We start from the raw sequence: 17,593 nt of genomic DNA on the forward strand, positions 1-17,593 counted from the left end.
AAATGAAGTGGAGGAGGGGTAAAGAGGGGAAGAGGGAGCAAAACTGAAACTATATCCCTTTAGTATCTTTAAGTGAGTAAGTTATGCCGCCACACAATGCTGTTTTGCATGTTTTTTCTTAGCGCAGAAAGTTCCTTGATAGAGCTTTGAATAATGCAATAGCACCACCACCACCACCACAATTCTCCATAGCTCCATTTTCTATGGTTTAGGGAAAGGAGGGCGGGGAGTCATGTGACAAATGCACACTTGTGAAAATGCAAAGATAGGTTGTTTACCCTTGCCAAAAAAAAAAAAAAAAACAATGCAACGTGGTTTTTTAATCTGGAGGGCTGAGGTAGGTTCAGTCGTTTCCAAGGTCGATCTAAGGACCAACAAACCTTAAATAAGAACACAAGCTGGTTTTCCCTGACTAGGGTATATACTAAACAATGTTTATTGATGGTTAAAAGAGTCTATTACAGTTTGTACTTGTGCTGAAGGAAAACGTAGAACACAGGCAGAAACAGTCGGGCGGTAGATTACGCACTGGTGAGTGTGGCTGGGTTGGGCGATTTGTAGTTAATCGGGAACTGTTGTAGCGACGATTTCCAGATGATCGTGAACTTGAAGTTGTGGGTGGTGGTTTGTGCTCGGTGTATGTCGGCAGGGCGGTTACGTAGAGTTGATAGGGTTGATTCGGTCGGTATATACTTCGGTTGTTGGATTGAGCGTTTTCGGGATGCTTTTAGAGCTAGTCGGTAATACGGTCACGGTGCTGCCCTGGATGCTCTAGAGATGCCCATTGCCTGTGGAGTATAATTAAAAAAATAATGTACCCTCAGCTTGTGAGGACGGTTTTACCCTCAACTTGTGAGGACGGTCTTACCCTCAGCTTGTGAGGACGGTTTTACCCTCAACTTGTGAGGACGGTCTTACCCTCAGCCTGTGAGGACGGTTTTACCCTCAGCTTGTGAGGACGGTTTTACCCTCAACTTGTGAGGACGGTTTTACCCTCAGCTTGTGAGGACTGTGTTACCCTCAACTTGTGAGGACGGTTTTACCCTCAGCCTGTGAGGACGGTTTTACCCTCAGCTTGTGAGGACTATGTTACCCTCAGCCTGTGAGGACGGTGTTACCCTCAGCCTGTGAGGAAAGATTTACCCTCAACTTGTGAGGAAGAATTACCCTCAGCCTGTGAGGAAGATTTACCCTCAACCTGTGAGGAAGAATTACCCTCAACTTGTGAGGAAGGATTACCCTCCACTTGAGAGGAAGATTTACCCTCAGCCTGTGAGGAAAGATTTACCCTCAACTTAACTGTGAGGAGGTTTGAAACAAGATTTGTTCTGAGAAGAACAATGGCCTGGCTTTGCTTATGTGACTCGTAAGAGATTCACCACAGTGGAAAGCCTGATTTGAAGTTTTAAAAACCCAAGCTTAAAACTATATTCATCCATTGCCTGAGTATGAATTCCACGCGAATGTTTAAAACACTCATAAAATATTTTGAGTGTTTGAAAGTAACAAACACACGCTAGTTACTTGACTGTACGCGTTGAAATTCATATGCCCGTATGTTAGCTATGGGCTCGCCTATGCTTACGCTTGACCATCATAGTACATGTTTGTTGTTGTACACCCCCACTGCCTAATGCATTTGGGCATTGCAATAGGCGAATGTATTGGCGCCGTTATAGATATTAGGGTGGTACGTGAATATTATTTATTAGGGTGGTGCGAATGTAAATCGGTTGGATATTATTATTATTATTATTATTATTATTATTATTATTATTATTATTATTATTATTATTATTATTATTATTATTATTATTATTATTATTATTATTATTATTATTATTATTATTATTATTATTATTATTATTATTATTATTATTATTATTATTATTATTATTATTATTATTATTATTATTATTATTATTATTATTATTATTATTATTATTATTATTATTATTATTATTATTATTATTTTTATTATTATTATTATTATTATTATTATTATTATTATTATTATTATTATTATTATTATTATTATTATTATTATTATTATTATTATTATTATTATTATTATTATTATTATTATTATTATTATTATTATTATTATTATTATTATTATTATTGTTATTATTATTATTATTATTATTATTATTATTATTATTATTATTATTATTATTATTATTATTATTATTATTATTATTATTATTATTATTATTATTATTATTATTATTATTATTATTATTATTATTATTATTATTATTATTATTATTAATGTACGTGATGAATAAATTCGTCACGTTACATCTCCCCCCTGTTTTGGAAAGCCTTTCTCGAGGTGTTTTTTTTCCCTTTTTTGTGGGCGAGTTTTTGGTCACAAGTGACCCACACTACCATTGCTGGTAAATTTTACCTTCAGAGGAAGGCTCTGCCCGTAGGAAGGAACCCCCAATTTTTATTTAGTTATTTACCCATAAAAAAAAATCTTATTTGTAATTAACCTAAGTCGTGTTTTATATATTTTTTTCATTTTTTTATTTTTTTCATTTTTTTATTTTTTTGTTTTTTTTTTTTTTATTATTTTTTTATTTTATTTATTTTTTTTTTTTTTTTATTTTTATTCTTTTTTTTTTTTTTTACTGTATAATATATACATTATTTCATTTTACATTTTCCCGGTATAGTATAAGTATAAATCTAATAAATTCAATTTGTTGCGAAAAAAAAATTCAGATTTTTATGTTACAAATCCTTGAGAAAACAAAAAGTACTTCATGATGCTGTTCAACAGCTTAGAAATCCCCTCAAACCATTTCCACTACGACCTGGTGTTGGCCGCAACGAAGGCGGGCGTGTTTAGTTCCCCGAATTCTAATTTTGACGTCAGGATAACCAGGCGTTCTCTTTATATACTGGTGTTTCCTTCCGGATTTCGGTTTGGGAACTTTTATAGTCTTGAGCCATTGTAGAATGACCTCCGTCGGGGAGTTCAAGGTGACGATAGGTTGAGCGGCTGGCGGTGGTATTGGTTCAGGTTTTTTATCTATTTGTTGAGGGCACACCGGAGGCTGATCACAGGGTCCATCATCGGTCGTTGCTTCTATGGCCGGCATTGACAATAAATGGTTGGCCGTCTTCGGAGACTGTGCCGCTGACCCAGTTGTAGCGATGAGATGGAGTTTCTGGGGGAGCGGTGTTTGACTGCCAAACCGCACCTTACGTTTAAAAGACGTCCCGGACTGTGTGGAGCGTAGGGCATCCTGTTGTTGCCTGGTCAGTGCTTCTGCAGGTGGTATAAACATTGGTGGCCGTTCTGCGTTGATCTTCTCAGATGCTGCCTTTCGTCCCGTGATCTTCTGGGGCCTCGTTGGACGTCTATACATGTTGGTGGCTGGTAACAGACTGATTATCCTGACTGGTGTCCACTGCCTTTTATACTGTGGCACACGGGTGGGGATATAGAAATTAAAAAAAAAACAAAAAAAAATAATAACAATAATAGGGAAGGGAAAAAGAGAAGAAATAAAAAAACACGGTCAACTTCTATTTTCCGTTGACAGTTCTCTCGACGACGGGTTTCAAATCCTGTACATGAACCCGGAAGGCTTTCCTGCCGTCGTTAATTACTTCGAAGATATTGTTGTGCAGTTTCTTTGAGACAATGTAAGGACCCGAAAATTTTTCTGCTAACTTCTGGGTGAATTTGTTAACTGCCGACGAGAGATGACGCTCCCTTTTCCAAACCCGGGAACCGATTGCTGGCGACCACTCCCTTCGCCGTAGATTATAATATTTCTCCTGTTTCCTGGTGGCTTGCTGATTATTATTAAGGATACTTTGCCAAATAAGTTCGAGCTTAGCTTTCCCCTCCCTACATGTAATAGTAGGGTAGGTTACTTTGTTCGTGGTCACAGTAGGGGGATTACGGCCGAATAGTGCTTCAGCTGGTGAAAAGTTTGAGGATTCGTGTCGGGCTGTGTTTATCGCAAACGAAATTTCGGCTAGATATTTGTCCCAATGACCATGGTTTGCGCCCGTATACTGGGCAATCATAGTCTTCACAACCCTGTTGGTGCGTTCTGTTGGATTTTCATGGGGAGCATATAAGGCTGTAGTCAAATGGGTGATATTATTCTCCTTTAAATAATTTTGTACGGCATGGCTCATGAATTGTACCCCATTATCCGATAAGAATTTCCTTGGACATCCAAATCGATAGATTATTCTCTCCTTTAGTGCTTTAACGATATCTTGAGCGGTGGCTTGCTTGGTTGGGACCAGCTCAACCCATTTACTAAACTTGTCCACCATTACGAGCAGGCCAGTATTACCCTTGGTCGATCGTGGAAGAGGGCCGATGAAATCGGCACAAACAATTTCCCACGGGAGTGAGCATTGCATGGTGCTCATGAATCCTGGGGCCTTTTGTTGGCTGGGCTTGTATTTGGCACAGAGCTCACATGCCCGTACGTAATTCCTTATGTCTCTACTCATTCCAGGCCAGTAGAAATGCTCCTGTACTCTTTTTAGGGTTTTGAAAATCCCAAGGTGACCAGCGGAGGCAATATCGTGACAGTCGTGTAACACTTGTAATTGTTCGTGGGGAGCCACACACAGCTTCCACTCGGGCCTCTGGTCTACAGCCGATTGTCTCGGTATATGCTTAAATAACTTTCCATCAAGAAGCTGTAAGTCTGGGTATTTCCCAGCGTCTCGAGACACAAGCCTGGTCATCTTCTGTACCCAATCAAGTTCTGAAAGCGCCATTAGTGGGATGTGCTCCGGAAGAGGTGCTCGGGATAGAGCGTCGGCTACAACATTCAGCCGACCCTTACGGTACTCGATCGTGAAGTCATATTGTTGTAATTCTAATGCCCAGCGTACCAGACGACCCGAGGGGTTTTGTAGCGAGTGAAGCCACCGTAATGAGTGGTGGTCAGTGATTACGGTAAATTTGTACCCTTCCAAGTAAGGCCTCATTTTCCTGATTCCCCATAAGATCGCTAGACACTCTTGCTCGGTTGCTGAATATTTCTTTTCCAAGTCGTTTAGGGTTCTGCTGGCGTATGCGATAACTGACTCCTGCTCAGAGTGACGCTGAAATAGGACTGCGCCTAAACCGTCGGCGCTGGCATCTGTTTGTAGAAAGAACGGAAACTCGAATTTTGGGCACCCCAGGACGGGAGCATTCGTTAGAGCGTCCTTCAGTCTCGCCAGAGCTTCTTCTTGTTCTGTTCCCCAACACCATTTCACGTTTTTCTTTAGCAATTTGTTCAGGGGGGCTACTAGCGTCGAAAAATTGGGAACAAATCGCCTATACCATGAGGCTAATCCGAGTATTCGCCGGAGCTCTCTAAGGTTTTTAGGCGAGGGCATTTCACGCACTGCTTCCACCTTCTCTGGGTCAGTTTTGATGCCCTCAGAGGTAACCATATGTCCTAAGTATCGAAGGCTGGTTCGCACGAATTCGCATTTTTCAAAATTTACGATCATTTGTGCCTGCTGTAACCTATGAAATACCATGTCCAGTGTTTTTAAATGTTCGTCGAAGGTTCTGCCCAAAATGATAATATCATCGAGATAAACGAATACCCGTGGGTATAAATCCGTGCCAATTATTTGATCCAATATCCGCTGGAATGTGGCCGGGGCTGAATGTAGCCCAAATGGCATAACCTTCCACTGAAATAAGCCACGACCTGGGACAGTAAACGCGGTATACGGTCGGGAGCTAATTGACAGGGGAATTTGCCAGTAGCCGTTTTTTAAATCTAGAGAGGATATGTATTTAGCCTCTCGAAGTTGATCCAGAATGGCTTGGATTTGAGGTAATGGATACGCGTCGGACACGCTGGCAGCGTTAAGTTGGCGGTAGTCGATGCACATTCTCCACCCTCCATTTTTCTTCCGAGCCAGAACGATGGGAGAACTGTATGGGCTGCGGGATTGTTCGATTTTCTCTTCCGATAGGAGTTTATCAATCTCCTCATTAATGATGGACATCATAGCAGGATTCCGAGGAATGTATCGTTGCTTAATAGGGGTGTTATGAGAAAGATTTATGCTGTGTTCACCCACGTTACAACGCCCTGAACACTGCTTAAAAGATGCTTCATGTTTTCTTAATAATTCCTCCAACACGAGGTTTTCTTCGGGGGACAGAAAATCCCGTGAAATAATCGCATGTAGTCTATTGTTTGGTGCCTCGTCTTCAGGCCTTGCAATGATTCTTCCGTCCAGGGTCAACTTACACTGCCGCGTCGCCAGGAAATCCATGCCCAAGATTACAGGTTCAGCTAGTGAAGACATGTATGATACTTCCAACGGAGTGACTTTGTTATTATAGTCGACGGCAATGTTATAAATGTCTTGACATGTGGCTACTGATTGGTCGGCCAATTCAATCATCCGATTAGTTGGTATCCGTTGAACCCCTTGCCTCACCAAGAACTCTTTCACCGCCTGACCAATGTAACTTAGAGATGCCCCAGTGTCTATAAGGGCGGTAAATCTTTCTCCACAAATTTTTATATTTATGTAATAGCGTTGATGTGGACTCCTCGAATGGCTGCTGTTTGCAGGACATGTGCAGTCCCTGGACATGACATTATCCTGTCCACATCTGGAACAGAATAGTCGGCGGGGGTTTCTGCATCGGAACCGGAGGTGACCCAGTTGCTTGCATCTCCAACACCTGATCGTCCTGGTCGTTCGATCTGATACCTGAGTGACCATATGGGAGGTATGAGGACGTTCCTGGCGGCTTTCATCCCGTTTAAGAATTTCGAAATCTTCGGTAAGGTTTATTAAATCGTCCAGTGTTTTTATGTCGCCTCTTCGTACGTAGTGACGGTACTCTACTCGCAGGCCTTCATATATACGATCCAGATGATCCATTGTTCGTAGGACGGGGTGTTGTCGTGCGAGGGTGAGCATCGCTAAGATGAAATCTTTGGCCTTTTCTCTAGCCTGCTGGCGTCGGTTGTAAAAGGTATTTTCCAACCGCGAAAGATGTTTTTTCGGCAGGAAGAATTTTTCTGCTTCTGCCCGGAATTGCGTCCATGATATTATTTCTGAGCGTTTTACCCTATACCATTTGAGAGCATTTTCCCTTAATACTCCCAACAACGTCGGCAACAAGCGTTCCGGCTGAATGTGATAGCACTCCGCCAGCTCCTCAAAACGTTCCAGAAACTCAGGTAAATCATCGCCACCAGAGTAGGTTAGCTCCCAACGTGAGACTATGTTCATGACCTCGTAATCCGATAATTCATTAGGTCTTCTTGGTGCTGGTACCAGGTGGTTAGCGTTCTGTTCCTGCTGCGTAGATTGGGCGTTTGGTTCTTGTCGTGCAGGATATTCAGTGGGTGTTGGTACTATGAGGCGGATGTCTGGTTGATATGTTGACGGTTCACTTGACTGCTGGTTATCTCCTGGCATATGGTTGTTGGTTATTACCTTCTGCTCCATTGCTTTTACTTCTGTCTCTAAATCCTTTAGGAGGTTTTCCGAGGAGGCGCGCATCCGCTTCTTTCGTATGTGGTCACTTAATTGCTTCCGCAGGTAATCCACAGTATAGCCAACAGCTGCGATTCCTGCTTTCTCGCATTCGGCAACTAATTGCTCTTTCCTTAGGAGATAAATCCAGTTGAGCGACTCCACTTCCAGTGTTCGCCGTGTCATTTGCCTTTGGTTGTCTACGTTTCCTGAACTCGTTTCATCCTCGCTGGCGGTCGGTACTGTTTTTCTGCATTCCGATTCAGAATCGGGTCCCTGCTCGGGCGCCATTTGCAACGTGTTTTTTTAATCTGGAGGGCTGAGGTAGGTTCAGTCGTTTCCAAGGTCGATCTAAGGACCAACAAACCTTAAATAAGAACACAAGCTGGTTTTCCCTGACTAGGGTATATACTAAACAATGTTTATTGATGGTTAAAAGAGTCTATTACAGTTTGTACTTGTGCTGAAGGAAAACGTAGAACACAGGCAGAAACAGTCGGGCGGTAGATTACGCACTGGTGAGTGTGGCTGGGTTGGGCGATTTGTAGTTAATCGGGAACTGTTGTAGCGACGATTTCCAGATGATCGTGAACTTGAAGTTGTGGGTGGTGGTTTGTGCTCGGTGTATGTCGGCAGGGCGGTTTTACCCTCAACTTGTGAGGACGGTCTTACCCTCAGCCTGTGAGGACGGTTTTACCCTCAGCTTGTGAGGACGGTTTTACCCTCAACTTGTGAGGACGGTTTTACCCTCAGCTTGTGAGGACTGTGTTACCCTCAACTTGTGAGGACGGTTTTACCCTCAGCCTGTGAGGACGGTTTTACCCTCAGCTTGTGAGGACTATGTTACCCTCAGCCTGTGAGGACGGTGTTACCCTCAGCCTGTGAGGAAAGATTTACCCTCAACTTGTGAGGAAGAATTACCCTCAGCCTGTGAGGAAGATTTACCCTCAACCTGTGAGGAAGAATTACCCTCCACTTGAGAGGAAGATTTACCCTCAGCCTGTGAGGAAAGATTTACCCTCAACTTAACTGTGAGGAGGTTTGAAACAAGATTTGTTCTGAGAAGAACAATGGCCTGGCTTTGCTTATGTGACTCGTAAGAGATTCACCACAGTGGAAAGCCTGATTTGAAGTTTTAAAAACCCAAGCTTAAAACTATATTCATCCATTGCCTGAGTATGAATTCCACGCGAATGTTTAAAACACTCATAAAATATTTTGAGTGTTTGAAAGTAACAAACACACGCTAGTTACTTGACTGTACGCGTTGAAATTCATATGCCCGTATGTTAGCTATGGGCTCGCCTATGCTTACGCTTGACCATCATAGTACATGTTTGTTGTTGTACACCCCCACTGCCTAATGCATTTGGGCATTGCAATAGGCGAATGTATTGGCGCCGTTATAGATATTAGGGTGGTACGTGAATATTATTTATTAGGGTGGTGCGAATGTAAATCGGTTGGATATTATTATTATTATTATTATTATTATTATTATTATTACTATTATTATTATTATTATTATTATTATTATTATTATTATTATTATTATTATTATTATTATTATTATTATTATTATTATTATTATTATTATTATTATTTTTATTATTATTATTATTATTATTATTATTATTATTATTATTATTATTATTATTATTATTATTATTATTATTATTATTATTATTATTATTATTATTATTATTATTATTATTATTATTATTATTATTATTATTATTATTATTATTATTATTATTATTATTATTATTATTATTATTATTATTATTATTATTATTATTATTATTATTATTATTATTATTATTATTATTATTATTATTATTATTATTATTATTATTATTATTATTATTATTATTATTATTATTATTATTATTATTATTATTATTATTATTATTAATGTACGTGATGAATAAATTCGTCACGTTACAACAACTCAAAAGCTCACAAAACAGAAGTTGGCTAAAAATTCCCAACACTATTGTGTTTGGCAAGAACTCAAGGCGGCGGCCGGGTGGAAAGTTGAAACACCAAAGTATTTTGCATTCACTAGTGAGAACAAGAAAAACACCAACTTTTAACTTTTGACATTAACATTTTTTTTCGTTTGGTCCCTCTGAGTCAATTGCATAGCTCAGCGTTCTGTCGTTAGGTTTTTACGCTAGCAAAAATGACTAAAAAGATCTATCATCAAAGCCCAGCACATAATCTCAGTTTACACCGTCGCGGTGTTCTCTGACAAACTTTCGTCGCGTTAAGTTGACTTGATGTCGTCGTCGTCGTTGTGAATAGAATTTTAAATTTGATTAAAACCATAAAAGTGAGATTATTTCACGAATTTAACTTTGTTGGTTTATAGAGCGGAAAGACCATGGGATCAAAAAAATATGGCAACCCAGTAAAAAAATAGTAAGTGCTTGCTAAGTCACTTCAATTTAAGATCAACCCAGGGTCCATTTTTGCTTTTTCATAATGGCCACGAAATAATTTCATATAATCTGGGTGCGTAGTCGAATTCCTAGATTTGTTTTATGCCCACACTGAAAAACATATTGTCGTAAGGCTAAGGATTTCTAGTCCTTTAAATACGAATGCGAATTTTGCTTAGCACAGAAAACACATTTCTCTCAGATAACGTTTTGCCTTATTCAAAAATCGATGAACTTTTCAACGAAGTCGTTTTATCCTTATAGTTAAGTGATCCGACTTAAAACTGGGCATCCAAACATGAAAGAATTTTTTTTTTGACTCAGGTCTACAAAGATGAGTGCCCAATATGGCACCGTTGTGGCTGATGAATTTTAGTTTGCTATCATTTTTAAACCGCTCGTCTAACACCTGACGGATTTATTCCAATGATTTTATTGTTTACTACCCAGAAAAAAAATTTTGGAAGTTCTGCCAAAAATGTCCTCCAAAAGATATTCTTTATTGACCTGCACAGGAAGTTGTTTTCAGGGATCCGGAGCGGTCCATTTTTTTCGCTCCGCTCCGCTCCGGAGAAAAAAAACCGCTCCGCTCCACGCTCCGCTCCGAGAAAAAAAAATCGCTCCGCTCCACGCTCCGCTCCGCTCCTCTTCGAGAAAATTATAGTACAAACATTGTATTATTTGTTCAATTGAGTTTTATTTTATTTAGAAAAATCGGGCGGTACATATATGGGAGCTATAGCTAAATCTGAACCGATTTCGATGATTTTTTGCACATATAGTTAGTGCTATAGAAGATTACATTTCGCCAACTTTGAGTAAGATCGGTTGATAAATAAGGGTTTTATGACCTAATTTGGCAAAATCGGGCGATACATATATATGGGACCTATATCTAAATCTGAACCGATTTCGATGAAATTTTCAGACTTAAAGGGTGATACAGAAGATTATTTTGTGCTAAATTTGACGACGATCGGTTAGTAAAAAAGTGCAACGTGACCCCATTTGTCGAAATCGGGCAATACATATATATGGGAGCTATATCTAAATTTGATCCGATTTCTTCCAAATTCAATAACGTTCGTCCTTGTGCCCAAAAAAACTCCATGTACCAAATTTCATCAAAATCGGTTAATACTTGCGACCGAAATCCTGTGAACAACAAATACATGGACAGACGGACGGATGGACGGACGGACACCAAGCGCTAGATCGACTCAAGAGGTGATTCTGAGTCGATCGGTATATATTTTATGGGGTCTAAAATCAATATTTCTTGTACACAGAAAAAAATTTGACGAACATTTTTCCAATTAAAATCTTAATTGAGTTTTAAAAAATATTCAATTAAAAATTTAATTGAATCAACAAATTTTTTAATTGAAATAAAAATCAATCACACAAATTAATAGTATCAATTAATTTTTTAATTGGATCAATTAATTTTTTAATTGATACTATCATTTCTGTGATTGAAGACATTTCAATTAAAAAATTAATTGGATCAATTAATTTCGTGATTGATTCAGAAAAAAAAATTTTTGTGTGTAGGCACATTTTTTGGCAGATCAAACTTATTATACCCTAACCACTATGTGGTTTAGGGTATAATGACTTTAAAACAATGTGTTGAAACATTTTATTAATTTTGAAGATTTTTTCAGAAATATTAAATCCATTTTGACTTCATTAAAACGAAATTTGCATTCATGTTAGGATACACATTTTTATGTCGAATCACTTAGCTATAAGGATAAACAGACTTCATTGAAAAGTTTAGAGACTTTTAGACAAGGAAAAACTTTTTTTCAGAGAAATACGTCTTCTATTCTAAGCAAAATTCGTATTTTAAGCAGGTGAAATATTTGGCCTCCCGACAATATTCTTTGCGGTGCACCATCTACTATTTATTATGTGATACAAACCAAATTTATGAAAATGGACCAAATCCTGTTTGGTCTGACCATCGGACCAAATTTAAAAATTAGAAATCTTTTGGACCAATTTTGGTCCGATTGGACCAAAACGGCAACGCTGATTGGAATTGAAAGTCTATACACAGAATAGAAGTAACTACTCTTCGAAAATTTTTTTTTGTTTTGCAACAGACGTATCCATAATTTTAATTAAATTTTCGAGAACTAATATCAGAAATAAGAGAATGCTAGGATATAGTATAATAGTAAAGCAAATATGAATGTCCTTACACTGAAAAAAAAAAGCATGCCCGGTTCCAAAGATTTTGTCTTTACTTTAACAGTTTGGGTATTAATTCCGAGCCAAAGAAGCGGAGAATACAAGTAAGGATACTTTAAAGACGTAATTCTCTTTTAAATTTGGGGGTTATGTACTTGCTTCTAGGAAGCAAATGTTAATTTTTCATTTTTTTAGATTTTCTTCGTCAGTTGTTATCAAAATCCTTTAAAAACGAGTTAACGACAATTTTATTTTCCATATTAAGACTCGACTTCCAGTAGAAATTATGCTATGTTTCAAGTAAAAAGCGTCTTTAAAATAAAGTGTTGAAAAACATGTCTTATTTTTTAACGATTTTTGCTTTGTAGGCAAGATGCAAAAAAGAAACAAATTTAAAGACAATTTTATTAATTTTAAAGAATTTTTCTTAATTATTAAAGTCACGTTGACCTTACCTCAAAAATTTTATCTTTCATGTTATGATACACATTTTTAAGTAAAATCACTTAATTATAGGGACATTACAACTTCATTCAAAAGTTTATTGCCTTTTGGACAAGAAAAAAAAATATTTTAGAGAAATGCGTCTTCCATGTTAAGCAAAATTTGCATTCTTATTCTAAGGACATGGAATCTTTGACTTCACGACAATATTTTTTTCAGTGTAGAAAACTAAAAAATTAAATATAAATAAGATCGTTTAATTGCATTTATTTGACGTTCATTACAAACATATTTGTAGTAATACGGGATGAAATTGATCGAAAGTACTGTTGTTACTTTTACAACACATACTAGAGATATATTTTGACATTTGCCGTTTTTGAAAACAATTACTAAAAAAACACGTTGTGTTTTCCCCAATGTACGTACGTACAAAAAAACTCCCGCTCCGGCTAAAAAAGGGCTTGCTCCGCTCCGCTCCACGCTCCGCTCCACGCTCCGCTCCACGCTCCGCTCCGCTCCGGATCCCTGGTTGTTTTAATCCAATTTTTTTATAACTCGTTTTTTCTAATATTTTTAATGGGTAATTTTAACTTTTTTGTTTCAAATCAGTAAAAAACAAAGTAAAAATTAAAAAATGGTACAAATTATTAAAATATTTTCGAAATAATGCAAAATCCATTCTAGAAAAATTGGAAAATTTTTCAAAAATATTTATGGTCAAACGTTACAGACAAGCGTTAGAGAATGCATTAAAAAATCATAAAAAATTATAAAAAATATTTATTTAGCAAAATATCACAAAGTTTTTGTAATCATATCCAAAAAACCCTGAATTCGAATCACACCGTAACAAGTGATGCAAATTCAGGGCAACGGCTGTTCAAATGATGGACATCCGTCCTATGAGAAGCCCATATTAAATTCATCGCTTCTGGGACAATTTTGCATCACTTCCGGATTCACTACTTTTTTGGCGACGCTTTTTGTACTGGGTAGCTTTCAAAAACATTTTGATCTATTCGAAATATAAGGTCCTCATGATGGAATTCAACCGCAATACTGTGATTGCGTTATATTTGCTTGGAAAGCCACAAGTGGCTATCTAGCCGTCTGGGTTTCGGAGTATATTCTAAAGACTAGCAATTTTGCCTGTTGATCAAAATCCAGGCCTCAGTGGTGCTAAACTTGCTTATGAGCTGAGAACGGATGCCCACATACTGGAAAAAATGAGCTAAAGTAAGGTTAGGTATAGTGGCAACCAGGGCTGTGGAGTCGGAGTCTTGTAGTCGGAGTCTGAAAATTTTGCTGGAGTCGGAGTCGTAAAAATTTTGCTCCACTCCGACTCCGGTTAATATAACTTTTTTAAAACACTGCACATTTTTGTAACTAAAAAAAAGTTGTTATGTAAATTAGATTCCATTGTGTTACTCATTCGATCAATGTACGGTATGACTGTAAATGAAACAAAACTTCCAATTATGGAGATTATTTTATATTTCCTAGAATGTTAGGCTAGATTGGAATTAGACAGATGGGAATAGATCCACTTTAATGCCCAGCACCATAAAAATTTATTTGAAATATTTCGAACCATCGATTTTATTTTATTTTTTTAAATTTAATTTTAAGACTATATAGCTCTATACATATGTCGAACATTGGCGAAAGTTTTGTCAAAATGTTATTTCTATTGAAAATTTTCTCAAAATTTTCTTTCTATAGAAAATTTTCTCAAAATTTTATTTCTATTGAAAATTTTGTCAACTTCTTTTTTCTATTGAAAATTTTGTCAACTTTTTTTTCTATAGAAAATTTTGTCAAAAATTTATTTCTATGGAAAATTTTCTCAAAATTTTATTTCTATTGAAAAGTTTCTGAAAATTTTATTTCTATAGAAAATGTTGTAAAAATTTTTTTTCTGCATAAAATTTTGTTAATTTTTATTTCTATACAAAATTTTGTAATTTTGTTTTCTATAGAAAATTTTGTCAAAATTTTATTTCTATAGAAAATTTAGTCAAAATTTTATTTATATAGAAAATTTTCTCAAAATTTTATTTATATAGAAAATTTTCTCAAAATTTTATTTCTATAGAAAATTTTCTCAAAATTTTATTTCTATAGAAAATGTTGTCAAAATTTTGTTTCTGCAGAAAATTTTGTCAATTTTTATTTCTATACAAAATTTTGTCAATTTTGTTTTCTATAGAAAATTTTGTCAAAATTTTATTTATATACAAAATTTAGTCAAAATTTTATTTATATAGAAAAATTTCTCAAAATTTTATTTATATAGAAAATTTTCTCAAAATTTTATTTCTATAGAAAATGTTGTCAAAATTTTGTTTCTGCAGAAAATTTTGTCAATTTTTATTTCTATACAAAATTTTGTCAATTTTGTTTTCTATAGAAAATTTTGTCAAAAATTTTATTTATATACAAAATTTAGTCAAAATTTTATTTATATAGAAAATTTTCTCAAAATTTTATTTATATAGAAAATTTTCTCAAAATTTTATTTCTGTAGAAAATGTTGTCAAAATTTTGTTTCTGCAGAAAATTTTGTCAATTTTTATTTCTATACAAAATTTTGTCAATTTTGTTTTCTATAGAAAATTTTGTCAAAATTTTATTTATATACAAAATTTAGTCAAAATTTTATTTATATAGAAAATTTTCTCAAAATTTTATTTCTGTAGAAAATGTTGTCAAAATTTTGTTTCTGCAGAAAATTTTGTCAATTTTTATTTCTATACAAAATTTTGTCAATTTTGTTTTCTATAGAAAATTTTGTCAAAATGTTATTTATATACAAAATTTAGTCAAAATTTTATTTATATAGAAAATTTTCTCAAAATTTTATTTCTATAGGAAATGTTGTCAAAATTTTGTTTCTGCAGAAAATTTTGTCAATTTTTATTTCTATACAAAATTTTGTCAATTTTGTTTTCTATAGAAAATTTTGTCAAAATTTTATTTATATACAAAATTTAGTCAAAATTTTATTTATATACAAAATTTTCTCAAAATTTTATTTATATAGAAAATTTTCTCAAAATTTTATTTCCATAGAAAATGTTGTCAAAATTTTGTTTCTACAGAAAATTTTGTCAATTTTTATTTCTATACAAAATTTTGTCAATTTTGTTTTCTATAGAAAATTTTGTCAAAATTTTATTTCTTTGGATAATTTTCTCAAAATTTTATTTCTATTGAAAATTTTCTCAAAATTTTATTTCTATAGAAATTGTCAAAATTTTGTTTCTACAGAAAATTTTGTCAATTTTGATTTCTATACAAATAAAAGTATGACAAAATTTTCTATAGAAATAAAATTTTGTCAAATTTTTTTTATAGAAATAAAATTTTGACAAAATGTTCTATAGAAATAAACTTTTGACAAAATTTTCTATAAAAATAAAAGTTTGAAAAAATTTCTATAGGAATAAAATTTTGACAAAATGTTTCTATACAAATAAAATTTTGACAAAATTTGCTCTAGAAATAAAATTTTGACAAAAATTTCTATAGCAATAAAATTTTGACAAAATTGGAGATTAAAGTTGACATTAAAAAATAACAGGGTGTCGATCACCTCAAGACGCCGTTTCGCTGTTTTAGTGCAGTTTGAAGGCCATAATTCGGACCAAAGTAGCCACTTTGATTTGATTTCCGCCATTCTGCCTTTTTAATAATTATATTAACACAAGTAAGGAAAGTCTAAAGTCGGGCGGGGCCGACTATATTATACCCTGCACCACTTTGTAGATCTAAATTTTCGATACCATATCACATCCGTCAAATTTGTTGGGGGCTATATATAAAGGTTTGTCCCAAATACATACATTTAAATATCACTCGATTTGGACAGAATTTGATAGACTTTTACAAAATCGATAGACTCAAAATTTAAGTCGGCACTAGGGTGGAACACAATGTTAGTACAAAAATATGGGAAACATTTAAATCTGAAGCAATTTTGAGGAACTTCGCAAAAGTTTATTTATGATTTATCGCTCGATATATATGCATTAGAAGTTTAGAAAAATTAGAATCATTTTTACAACTTTTCGACTAAGTAGTGGCGATTTAACAAGTAAAATGTTGGTATTTTGGCCATTTTTGTCGAAATCAGAAAAACATATATATGGGAGCTATATCTAAATCTGAACCGATTTCAACCAAATTTGAAACGCATAGCTACAATGCTAATTCTACTCCCTGTGGAAAATTTCAACTAAATCGCAGTAAAAAATTGGCCTCTGTGGTCATATGAGTGTAAATCGGGCGAAAGCTATATATGGGAGCTATATCTAAATCTGAACCGATTTCAACCAAATTTGGCACGCATAGCGACAATGCTAATTCTACTCCCTGTGCAAAATTTCAACTAAATCGGAGCAAAAAATAGGCCTCTGTGGTCATATGAGTGTAAATCGGCCGAAAGCTATATATGGGAGATATATTTAAATCTGAACCGATTTCAACCAAATTTGGCACGCATAGCTACAATGCTAATTCTACTCCCTGTGCAAAATTTCAACCAAATTGGGGTAAAACTCTGGCTTCTGGGACCGTATTAGTCCATATCGGGTGAAAGATATATATGGGAGCTATATCTAAATCTGAACCGATTTCAATAAAATTTGACACACTTGACTATAGTACTAATTGTTCTTCTTGTGCAAATTTTTAAGCAAATTAGGGTAAAACTCTGGCTTCTGGGGCCATATAAGTCCATATCGGGTGAAATATATATATATGGGAGCTATATCTAAATCTAAACCGATTTCTTCCAAAATCAATAGGGATCTATTCTGAGCCAAAACACATACTAGTGCCAAATTTGAAGTCGATTGGACTAAAACTGCGACCTAGACTTTGATTACAAAAATGTGTTCACGGACAGACGGACATGGCTATATCGACTCAAGATATAGCGATGTCCGTCAGGGTGGACACCCTGAGCATTTTTGCCAAAGACACCATGTGTCTATCTCGTCTCCTTC

At 35.3% G+C, this 17,593-nt stretch overlaps 1 protein-coding gene and 1 long non-coding RNA gene across 10 annotated transcripts in view; one reads left to right on the forward strand and one right to left on the reverse strand.

Annotated features, from left to right (window-relative positions):
* Window positions 1-17,593, forward strand: part of LOC142222327 (CUB and sushi domain-containing protein 3) — an 839,952-nt gene that overhangs the window by 295,019 nt on the left and 527,340 nt on the right. The gene's annotated exons all lie outside the window — the stretch shown is intronic.
* On the reverse strand, window positions 403-1,725 carry LOC142242988 (uncharacterized). Its single transcript, XR_012724283.1, has 2 exons — window positions 819-1,725; window positions 403-788 (listed from the first exon to the last, which is right to left on the reverse strand). It is a non-coding gene; the product is annotated as an uncharacterized LOC142242988 (long non-coding RNA).

This window comes from Haematobia irritans, chromosome 1 (assembly GCF_050003625.1).
Source record: "Haematobia irritans isolate KBUSLIRL chromosome 1, ASM5000362v1, whole genome shotgun sequence".
In the NCBI taxonomy this organism is placed as follows: Eukaryota; Metazoa; Arthropoda; class Insecta; order Diptera; family Muscidae; genus Haematobia; species Haematobia irritans.